The following is an 11,841-nucleotide window of genomic DNA, read 5'->3' on the forward strand; positions in this document are numbered from 1 at the left end:
AATGCATCAAGAAAAGCAGTAGCTTTTCTGATGCCACGAAGAAACAAAAGCTGCAGTATTTGGTGAAAAATTTATTTGTCAACAGCGTTCAGAAAAAGCTCGCGATTTGCTTTTTAATAAGCGTGGATATATGACTGCGCGTGTGCCACATATGGAAGATGGGCTTGAGGCTTGGTCTCCTTCTTTTGGCAGCCTGTCGATCACTTGATGTCTGCGACTGGTCGGATCTGCGGCAGGTTCCATCTTGGTCAGCTGTACGAAGACAAGTGTTTTAATGAAATATTTCCTTTTCGCCTAGACTTTTACATTGCAGGCAAATATAGGGTGAAAGGTAGAAAAAATAATGTCTGCTCACTGCCACCAACTGCACTATCACATCAATATATTTTATGCGCTTGACTTCATGCGACCCTACTGAAAACGCATTAGCGCAAAGCCGCAATAGGTAATCAGGATCCGTGAATCCGCGAGAAAGGCGCGATCACTTCGTTTTGCTGGAGTCATGATGTTGCAATTTGAAACCGTAGCGCAGTCAAACCTTATCCTCCCGAAGCGCGTTCTTGAATGCTAATGCTGCAATTTAATAATTCTAGCAAAACCAAGTGTCCGCGCTTGTCACAGAGCGCGTATGAGGGATTCCAACGCGGCTGAACAAACAGTTTCCGCGATATTTACATGAAACCTACAATAAGTTTATTCCGTAGAATACAGCTTAATTTTCTCAAACTAGATGGAACTTTTACAGCAAAAGCGACCGGATATTTAACGATAAGTCATCTGATTTATTTTCGTTATTTAACAACCGAGCATTATTTTAAAAATTCGGCTATTTAGACAGCCCAACTCTTAGAAGCTTATAGAACCCGTTGTAAATTTTTAAAGCTTGAAACAGGTTAGCTGAACACCTCATGAGCATGTAAGCACCAGGAAATAATCCGCACGATGAAAATACAACTGCTTGCCCAGAAAGCAAGCGCACAGAGCAAAATCAATGTGAAACGGCTCAGATCTGTGTGCATCACATATATAATTCCAAAATCCACAAAATGAACGCACTGGCTCACTTACCTTGCCAGCATACCGCATCACTCAATCATCAATTTTCACGTATAGACATCATTACAGCAGCAAAAAAAAAAAAATAATAATAATAATAATAATAAACACGGCATAAACATTGTACTCAGTCCTGGCACGAGCTTGCTTGGCAGCAGCGATGATGCTTGTACAGCTTCTGATCGCTCCTATGGCGAGGGGTGCTGCAATATTTATATCAGTGATAGCATTTGACATTTAACTGGGTTGCATGCGTCCCATCGATGTGAGTCGGATAATCGAATTTTTCAAACAAAATCAGCGCTAATACCTGTCCGGCAAGTGCACCGCCATAAAGAAGTGAAAGGCCAGCGTTTTAGTGTAGAGGAGACCAAGGACTTCGGGCTTCGGCGAAACGAGCTTCCACTGTCGCAGCCAGTTTCCAGATCAGCTGATATCGCCTCCCTGCACGATCAGCGCAAGGCGCGCATACCAATTACAAAATATGCATTTACAGTAACAAGATGCGCATAAGTCTCAAAACAATACATAATTAGTTGCAGTTCATTATCGTATAGAAGAAAATCAGCGCTAATTTGACTTACCTGATGGGTATACATGTCAGTGCATGCACTTCGATATGAAGTGAAAGACGGGCGTTTTGGGGCAGAGGAGATCGGACCTCGGACTGCAGCGAAAAGAGCTAATTCCACCGCCACAGCATCGTTTCCAAGTCGGCTCAGCACGTCTTCCTGCGCAATCAGAGCGAAATGCGCACACATCGATTATATATTAAAAAAAAAAAATGCACGTAGTAACAAGATGCGCATATATATACGCGCTCCAGAAACAGTTGCAGTATATTGTCGTATCGAACAAAATATGTGCTAATTGGACTTACCTGATCGGTATAGTGAGTGTCCCTCCATGTTAAAAGGCGAGCATTTTGGGGCAGGAGATACCGAAGGACCCAGACTGCAAAATGAGCCAATTCTGCCACCGCAGCCAGCCGCAGCCTTGTTTCCAAACGGCTCAGCAAGTCTTCCTGCGCGATCAGCGCCCACACCAATTATATATATATATATATGAAGAAAGATGCAAGGGGTATATAACAAGACGAACATATGCTCCAAAACAATACATTATTATGTTCAGTATAATATCGAATCTAGCAAAAAGCTCCTCTGATCAAGACCGAAAGATCATGTACTTACGCATGTTTTGGTGAACTTCGGCACGAAGAATCTGTACAAGCGGCTGCAATCATCAGCTGCATATATGGGCTGTTCTTTTCAAACGCTGACTGCACCAGGAGGTTGAGACAGATTGAATTTGCGCGAAATAAAAGCGGACGATAAGATTAGGCAGTACGCATCGCGCCCACACGGAGGCTGGCCGTCGACTGAGTGACGCCGCGGCCGCGCATCTTAGCTCGCGCGGGATGTGTTTTCCCGCCATTTGGACATGTGACCTCAAGAAGGGAGGAGGGGGGGAGAGAAGCTGCAAAAAGCAGCGAGAATCTCCCTGTGTGCGGTGCATGCAATTCTTTTTTTTTTTTTTTTTTCGCGCTATCTCTCTCTGCTTCGGCATTCCTGTCGCCCCCCGCGGTAGGGTGCCTCGATGCCTTTCGCCTCCCCGTGGTTCTTTCCGCTTTGCCGCAAGGAAAAGAGATGGGCCGATGGGGGGCAGCGGGTCCCGCGCAGCGAGAAGCAGTTTTCTTTCTTTTTCACGTACTCCCCCTCCCCCCCCCCCCCCCCTCCCTCGTCGTTCAAGAAGCGTCGAGGTAGTTTCTTTTCTTTTCTTTTCTTTTTTCTACGGCTTCTGTAGAACCCCCCTCTTGATACCAGCGGCTGTAGTTCTTTGCATGAAAAAAATATGGCTTGGAGTGAATGTATGTAATGTTCTTTTAACCGAATATCTTCCACATAAACCAAGTGTGGGGCAGTAGAACACCTGCAGCTTCATTTAGCCAAAATAGCAAGACCTGGCTACGTATATAGTGTTCAGTAACTTTATCGGAACCGTCTTGGAAACTTTTCCAAGACGGTTAAGTTGCAGAACACTGTATATTATGAGTGCTTTTGCAGAGATTACATAGTCCATGCGGATTTATATTTCCCAAAGCAGTACGTGGGTTATTTAGAGTCCCTCGGGCTGTCATATTAATCGCAAACCACATTTCCGTTTTCGCGTTTGGTTTCCATCATAATGCGGCTTCTGCAGCTCGACTAAAGCCCGTGACTTCGAGCTCAAGCTGGTAAATAACGATTGAATCACATAGTAACTGCTGCAAGTTTCTGACAAAAATATATTTTGTCCATTTGTTCTAGGGATGCATGAAAATCAGTAGAAGGTCGCAGGGCGAAGTGCACCGGATCCGGATGAAAGCTCATAAAAGCTCACCGCCTCTTTTCTTGACCCCGTACGAAATGTAAACTCACGGAGGCTGCGAAACGAATTTAAGGGCGTTTAGGATTGATAGGTTTCGAGGGCACTGGCAAAAGTAATTGACGGTTAACATATAAACCTTAAAGGCACGTGATCTCTTCGGTTTACCGTGGGTTTGCTTAGAGTTATGTTATAGGTTAACTTTATGATGAGGTTGTTTAAATTCAGAGGTTACCATTTAACCATAAAAAAAAATGGACAATTACATTCGTAGGTTCATAGCAGTTACCGCGCAAATCTTAGGCACTTAATACTAAGTATGCTTCAAACAGACAATCAGCGCCTACCAGTTCACAAATTCAAGCATAAGTTCATGACAACTCGCGATCAACCACAGAGTGTACCATACCCGCCGCGGCTCAATTAGCGCGCGGTTAAAGCGTTATTTCAAAATATGTATAAATAACAGTTAATTTCACCTCCTGTTGCGCAATGTATATTTCTATCAGCAGGCTCAAATGATATAGTGTCAATATATATCATGCACGCGGTATAACTCAATGTTGCATAAAAATAGCTGTTTCAATGATACGAATTTTCCACTTTTCTCCTGCTAAGCCGACTGCCTCATGGAATGTAGAGGGGAAACCTGCGGTATTGCAGGAGACTTTACTTTGATATGGACAATGTTATTTAATGATATATTATAGCAGCAGTGAATACGCGGCTGGGGAAAAGGGGATTCGAGGAACTTTATATATATTCTGGCATTTCATACCATATTTCTGCGTGTGAGGCTGACGTTGAAGAATTTAACAATGTAGACCGCCACTGGTGCAGGAACCGATCGATCCTCGTCATGTTGCGCGGGATTCTCAAAACGCAATCCCTTTGAATTTTCTCAAAAGAACCAAATGTTACTTTTTGCACAATGCTTGTGTTCGCAGGAAGTTACGTTAGACAGGCGAATCGTCCGGGCGATCGGCTCTTTGCGTGCCTTTCATTTTTATTTGAAAACTATCAGGACCACATTTGTGTTCTGGATAAACACAGTCGGCCTCGGCATATTGATATATAAGGAATAAAGCTTTCCTAATCCCCGTGTTTTAACTGAGGCGGGCAAATATTTGTCCCAAGCTGTTCCATTTATCCTCATGTCGGCAATATACCCGAGTTTCGTCTATCGAGAGTGCAGCATATATATGCGAAGCGTTACAGCTCATTTGGTCCAAAAGCCACCTCGCTAACCCGGTTTTCGCTTGAGTATCGTCGAGTTTTGTCTGAAATATTCGGAATGTGGTAGTAAATATGCAGATGCGGTCCAGGTTCCCACCGGGATCTGTGACAGATGCTGCGCCTTTACTTTCCTATAACCAATTTGCAATTAACTGCGGTTGTCCACCGAAATAGAGAGATAGAGAGAAGAATGAGAAGGCGTTGTATCCCGTCAAACGTTAAGGGGAAGCTTGAGCGTCCCCCTAATTTTTATTTCCTTCTTTCAATTATTATTAACTATTCCATCGTACCACTGTGTAAGGTCGTGGAACAATTTACTCTGTGCGACTGCAGACGTGCGTAAGTGCGTGCGTGCGTACGTGCATGAGTCACAATAGTCACACTAGGGATAGATATTAACTCAATAACCTCGGACATCTTGTTCATCCTAAAGTTATAGCTAATTAACGTATGCGCGAAACTTCTGATAAAGCCTAGTGCACACAGGTGCCAACTTTCCCACATCTGTGTTCATTGATTGTTAATTGATACAGCCTCCCAATGATACGACCCTGCATGGCTTAGCACGTGTTTTCTTGTGTATTCCTCTTGCAAAGTCAATCTACTTTGATTATATTTTCACTATAGCTAGGTGGTGGCGCCTATTTGGGTTCCGCCTTGTCTTCATTATGCCCTTTGTTGTGCGCTATTGGGTATCCGAGTTAGTGGATCACATAGGTTACGTTGGGCGGCCTTAACTTTTATACTGGCTTGGAAGTAGAAGGCAGATGTTTGTAGTGCATGGTCAGGGGAAGCAGGCGCACGTGTTCGCATAGTTAGAGGAGATGTTCGTAGACGGAGCATGGATAGCCATAGCAGTATCTAATCTCTGCGAAGCGCTCTGCTATTCTGCGCCCCTACACATATGTGCCAAAGGTATGCGAAGTGGGAGACGCCTGTTGCACCCAATCTCCCGCATGCTGTAAGAGGTGGCGCACTGAGTGTGGCGTATTCGATCCCCACCAAATTAAACAGGCTTTACAGCTGGCATATTGATCTGCACTGTATCAACTTTGGTCAGGTCGAGTCTCACACACGTGTCCTTAAGGACTGTGTCGCAGCTTGGACATTCCGCTGCCTAGCGCCGTGAGCTTTTTCGTCGCACAGTGGAAGGCCGCGCGAAGCGTTCGAACAACGTGTAGTGAAGTCCGTGGGATTGATCATTTGGCAGAATAGGAACGCGGTCGATCGTATTCTTTCGGTGACCCCGTTGTCTACTGTTCCCCATGCTAGTGCGTCTCACCTAGATATAGCCATCTGTTAGCTCTTGGAGAGCAAAGCTTTATCCGGAGGTTGTTGACGCGGCACATCAAACTCAGGAAGGTCACTTGTACATCGAAGTGATTTGAACTCGGTTCTTGTCTTGAAAGACGCAAGCCTGCGGCTCACGCGTATATGTGTGAGCACAAAGGATCGAGCAATCGACTGTCTGGAAATTTGTTAGGTGGTCAGAGCTCCCGAGGGAGTCCTGTTGCAGCTGCGCATTATTGATATACAACGTGTGACCAGAAACTCACTGCATTATATATTTCTTGCCGCTACCTTATATGTTCGGTACTGTTTGCTGTTTTACTGAAACATTATTTATTGTCCCAGTGTGCTTTGCTATTTCCATGTTTATCAATAAGATTTCTTTGGTTCCCTGCTAAGTAAATGGTTGAAGTTCACGCCTATGACGTCATGATCGTTTCTACTCTCTTATCCCGGTACTTTTCAAGCAGAAGTCTTAAGTTTCTGGACCTATGCAGCATTCCTTCCACATGCAGGGCTATTCTACAAGCGATCTCTCGGCTTAGTACGTACGACAGATAATTCGCTTTAATCCCTTCCGATACATGTTCACGCCTTAAAACTAAAAGTTCTCCATATTATTAGTCTGAAGCCACAACAAAAACCCGAAATTGCGGCAGCTGCTTCAGGAAAGAATTCTTTTCAATTAGCTTCTTTTATTGCGCGTACCTCGTGTAGCTCTCAATAAATATTATTAATTTTCAATCACTCTGTATAACATAGGGGTCTCAAACTCATATTGATATGCAGGATGCGTTGAGAAAATATGTCTCTCGCGGACCAGGAGTGGACAGTAACAAGCAAGAAAATATAGAAGCCATAATTCAAAACAATCTGTAAAACAAAAGCGAAATACTAATAAAATAAATAAAAATCAACTGTATCGTTCCTATGAAACCACACTCCCATTATTGAGCAAAAAGAAAAAAGGAAAAAACAAACAAACAGAAAAACAGAAAAAGCGGAGCATCTTCGATTTTTTTTTTGTCCAAACGCGCCGGAGGAGCGCGTTACTTCAGGATGGCTTGGCGGAGTTACTGAAAGGATACAGCGGTTGAAAACTATTACAGTCACTTGTCCTGACAATATATAAATGCGAATGAAAAAGAGGTCTGGTTGTCCAGCGCCTAGTTATTGAAGGTAACAAAGTTGACTGTCTTGTAATTTTAACTAATAACGCGCAACTTTGGAAAACGCGCTTGCATTTCCAACATTTCGTTCGCACGTACAGCGTCCTCGCGCGCTCGAGATCGTCTCTTGGTCGCGCTCTACACTTCTGCAACGAACTTGAAAGCACGCACGCACCCACGAGCACAAGCTGCCGAGTCTTCCAAGAACTGTTGACAAGAAGCGGGGGAGGAGAGGGGGTTAGTTTCCGGTGTAGAATCGGACCGCTCGCTGCGAAAATGCGCCCCTCCGACTTCCGAAAAAAAAAAAAAAAAAAATGAAAAGAGCCGCCCGTCCCACCCCGGCAGGTCGTAAAAGAGGGTGAATGGGCCACACGCAAAGAAACAAAACCAAATGACAAGGACGCTGGCCTGTTTTCTCGCGGCTCTTAGCTTTACCAGACTGTTTTGAGAAAAACAGTATGCGATTAATAACCTGGACAATAATCATTTTCCTTCGTTTTTTTTTCTTCATGTATTTGATCGTAAGACAACTTTGTTCGAAAAGAGCTCCTTCAAAAATAGTATACAAATACCACAAAACTGCATGCTCTCTTCAAAGTCGGCGTGTATACATTTCTTCTCTCGCCCAGTCAGGAACGCTCGCCACCAACTTTCGAGCTGCGGGGGTGACACAGTTGCCCCGCCCTTCCCATTTTCCCCCTCTTTTCCGCCCTTCCTTCGAAACGTCCGAGCGTGAGGTCGGTTTTGTTTCGTCCGAGTCTCCCTCCGTGTACGCATTTCTCTTCTCCTGCTGCGAAGTAGTGTTTTTAGAATTTGTCTCTGCTTGCCTGCTGGAGCGTTCGCCGCGGCCAAGGCTTGCCAGTGCCCTACGCATAATTTCTGCCCCCCGTGTGCTTTTTCTCTTCTGTCCGCTTCTTTTATTTTACACAATAGCCTTCTCCTCCCTTACAATGCGAAGTTGCGTCTACTCAAGTGCCCAGCTGCCATATAGCGAATTTCAGTGAGTGATACGGGCTAAATGGGGTGTACGGGAGCTTGTGCGCCAAAAATATAACTGATGTTACATCACCTACAGCTGCGCTTCGTAATAAGCAAACAGTATAATGTATAATGACATGATCTACACATGAAATCGCGGTCACCTTGTGGCGTGCTGTTTATCAGAACTCGGTAAATAATTTTACTAACAGCTATAAGGTTCACTAAAAATGTGAGCGACAAGTTAAACAAACAATAGCATTAATTAATGTAACAAAACATTTACAATAAATAGCATGTATCATTTCGTTCCATACTAAGCGCAAATTACATAACATCGCGAAAAACCAAAGCCGAGTAACAGGCAAATTTAAAAAAAAAAGTAGCAGTCATGCTCTTCATAACCTTTTTTCAATGTACCGCCTCAACAGTCGGGCCGACGCATTGCCGCACTCTTGCCATTAACCTGGCGCCGTGCCCGGCATTTAGTCCGGCCAAAAAGTCGGGCCAAAGCCCGCTGCGAACTACTTGCCGAAATGGCTAGCGGCTACCTCCGGGCCGACCGCTTGCCGTGGTTTACTAGCCGACTAAGTAGGCTCCCGACCATTTTCCGAACGTCGGCCACACGTAAATGGTCGGCCAAGGATGCTTGGGTCGTTTTCCTTGTACTGCCTCTAAATTGACCTTTCAGTGGCAAGCCTTACTGCTGTTGCATATTTTGAACAAATACCTGCCTACAAAGGCGGTGGTCCTTTACATTCCGCAGTGCCTTGGTGTGACCAATGTTAACTTGGAAAGCGGGCTAGTTGGTCCTGGTACGAGGAATGCATATTTTCAGCGCAGAAGATACAGGACGAAAAAAAGAGACAGAAGCAGGACGAACGCGCCCGGTGCTGCCGGGCACCCTCCGCTTTTCAAGCTTTCCCCCTGGCCTGGTGCTCTGCTCTTGAGTGAAAGCAAACACAAATCCAGAAACTGGAGGCTGTTGTCCTCTGGCATCTCAGTGATGAAACGGAGCCCTTTTAGAACATCGTGTAAATGTGTCACGTACTCTTCTGACCACATGTCTTCCATAACTTGAAACAAGAGCGCAGCAACACACGTGTGCTGCGCTGCTTCAAGCAGCAGAATACCAGAGAATTTTTGAGGCCCTTCAAATACATAACGAAGGCGATAATTGCGTTGCACTGCCTCTGTATTCTCATCAGAGTTGCGATATCTGTGCAGTAGGACGCATGCACCCAAGTAATTCTGGCGTTGTTGTAGCGGACGCGAATGTATGGGGCATGCGCTTGTGTGATATGCTATCAGACCCTTGGCGTATACGTATATTTGGTGTTCTTGCCATAAACAATCAGTTGAAGTTCAACGTTTGTCCTGCATCTGTCTCCTTTCTTCATCCTGTCTTTTATTTTTTATTTTTTTTTTGCGCTGAGAGAGAGAGAGAGAGAGAAAACTTTTAATGAGCATATAATCAGTAAATATTCGCAGGAGCTGGGTGGTCGGTGCCCCTAGCGCCCCTAGTCCAGGGCTCCGCTGGCAGCAGCTGACTTGCGGACTAGCTGGATAATCCAGGCTTGCTGGTCCAGGTTGTCGCTGGTCAGGGCCGCCTCCCACTGCTCGTGTGTCGGGCATGGCACTATTAACGTTGGGTCAGGTTTGTCCTGGCATTCCCAAGAGATGTGAAAGAGTGTGGGGCTTGCACCGCACCAAGGACAGTAACTCGTGTATTTTGTTGGGCTTATCTTACTTAAAATTTGAAGATTAGGGAATGTGTTTGTTTGTATTTTTCTCCAGTCTATAGCGTCCGAGGAAGGAAGGTGTTTGTGTGGTGGTGAGAAAGTTCTTCTTTCTAACCGTAGGTGTTCCAGCCTGTCGCCGTAGCTCGGGCTAGATCATTCGCTACCTCATTTCCTTCTAGGCCTTCGTGTCCAGGTGTCCATGTAATTGTGTGCGTCTGGGAGATGGAACGTAATATTGCACACGCTCTTTTGTGAGGTTTTCCGGCCAGGTAGTCCCTGCAGGCTGTTTGGGAGTCCGTCACTACATGTGATTACTTATTTTGGTTGTCTTGTGTTTTTATGGTGATGGCTATTGCCAGTGATTCCGCTTCCGCAGGATCCTTGGCATAGATCGAAGCCTGAATAATTGGCCTCTTCTTGTGGTCAACTGCAGCTATTGTGAACTTGCCAGGTTCGCCGTAAGCTCCTATGTCCACGTAGACAACTTCCGCGTCTTTAGACAATTGTTTTTCCAATGATTTGACTCTGGCTTTCCTTCGACCCTTTTGTAACTCATGGTGCATGTGCTTGGGTATAGGGTTCACATAGATGTTGTTTCTTGTGGATGTCGGAATTTGTGATTTGATCTCGGAAGTTCTTAGTGCTTGCCATAGCCCTAGTTTTGACAGGATTTCCCTACCCGCCTGCGTTGTTGTTAGGCGTTGTTTCTGACTCTCTAGAACCGCCTCCTTGAGCTCCTCAAAGTTGTTGTGCACTCCGAGTGCCCAAAGACGTTCCGTTGATGTTGTTGGCGGGAAGTTTAGGGCCGTTTTATAGGCTCCTCTTATGATAGTGTCAATGGCCCTTTTATCAGTGAATGTAATTTCGTGATATGGGAGCCCGTTGGTAATCCTGCTAACGACTAGGGCCTGTAAAAGGCGTAGGGTGTCCTCCTCCCTCATCCCTTTCCGGTGCCAGGTCACCCTTCTAATCATTCTGGAAATTTGGTTTTGAGTGTTTTGATTGTATAATCCACTCTCAAATTGCTTTGCAACCACAGCCCCAAAACTCTGATCTTGTCCTTCTCTTGAATTATCTGGTCTCCTAGAGAGAGCTGAATTTCTCCTGGGGACTTGTAATATCTTCTGTGTAGCCTGATAAGTTCGGATTTTTCTGGGGAGCATTGAAGACCACTCTCCCCGGCAAATTCCTCGACTAGGTCTATAGCGGCTTGCAGAGCTTCTTCTTTTTGCGCCAAGGATCCCTGAGTAGCCCAGATGGTGATGTCGTCCGCGTATAAAGTGAAGCCAATATCAGTGCGGGTCAACAGTTTTTTTGCTAAATTTATCATTGCTATGTTAAATAGCATTGGAGAGATTATAGAACCCTGCGGTGTACCTTTGTTCGGCATGGGTACTTTTGGTGATCGGATCTCTCCAATTCCTATGGTGGCTGTGCGATCTGAGAGGAAAGCCTTCACGCATTTGAAAATTTTCTCCCCGCAGTTGATATTGTTTAATTCTTGCAATATGGTTTGGTGGCCAATGTTGTCGAATGCTCCTTTGAGATCTAGTGCCAGAATGAAATTTTCGCCTTTTCGGGGTATGGCGTTGATGACTTCTTCCCTAATCCGGAGGAAAGCATCTTGCGTGCAGAGTCCCTTGCGGAAGCCCAGCATGCAGGAAGGAAAGATGTTGTTTTCGTCGGTGTAATTTTGGAGCCTTAGGTGGACTACTTTTTCATAGAGTTTTCCCAGGCAAGAAGTGAGGGAGATAGGACGGAGACTCTCCACAGCCGGTGGCTTTCCAGCCTTTGGTATGGTGATGATACCCGCGTGTCTCCAAGCTGATGGGACCTGTCCCTTCTCCCACAGTTCTTCGTTGATGTACTTCGTTAGGTCTTGCAGATGTTCGGTGCTTAAGTTCCTAATCATAGCGTAGGTGACTTTGTCTCCTCCGGGGGTAGTGTTTTTTGTAAATGTACGGGCGGCTGAGTAGACCTCCGCCAGTGTTATGGGGGAGTCA

At 45.3% G+C, this 11,841-nt stretch overlaps 1 long non-coding RNA gene across 2 annotated transcripts; it reads right to left on the reverse strand.

Moving 5' to 3' along the window:
* Positions 1–58: 58 nt before the first annotated feature.
* On the reverse strand, positions 59–2,777 carry LOC146179159 (uncharacterized). Of its 2 annotated transcripts, none has more exons than XR_014700695.1 (5): positions 2,250–2,777; positions 1,937–2,076; positions 1,641–1,787; positions 1,367–1,500; positions 59–252 (listed from the first exon to the last, which is right to left on the reverse strand). It is a non-coding gene; the product is annotated as an uncharacterized LOC146179159 (long non-coding RNA). The 2 variants fall into 2 exon arrangements; XR_014700694.1 differs by having other exon boundaries at positions 1,937–2,080.
* Between the last annotated feature and the right edge of the window lie 9,064 nt (positions 2,778–11,841).

Source organism: Amblyomma maculatum, chromosome 9, assembly GCF_055883805.1.
Source record: "Amblyomma maculatum isolate TAMU_Amacu chromosome 9, ASM5588380v1, whole genome shotgun sequence".
Classification (NCBI taxonomy): domain Eukaryota; kingdom Metazoa; phylum Arthropoda; class Arachnida; order Ixodida; family Ixodidae; genus Amblyomma; species Amblyomma maculatum.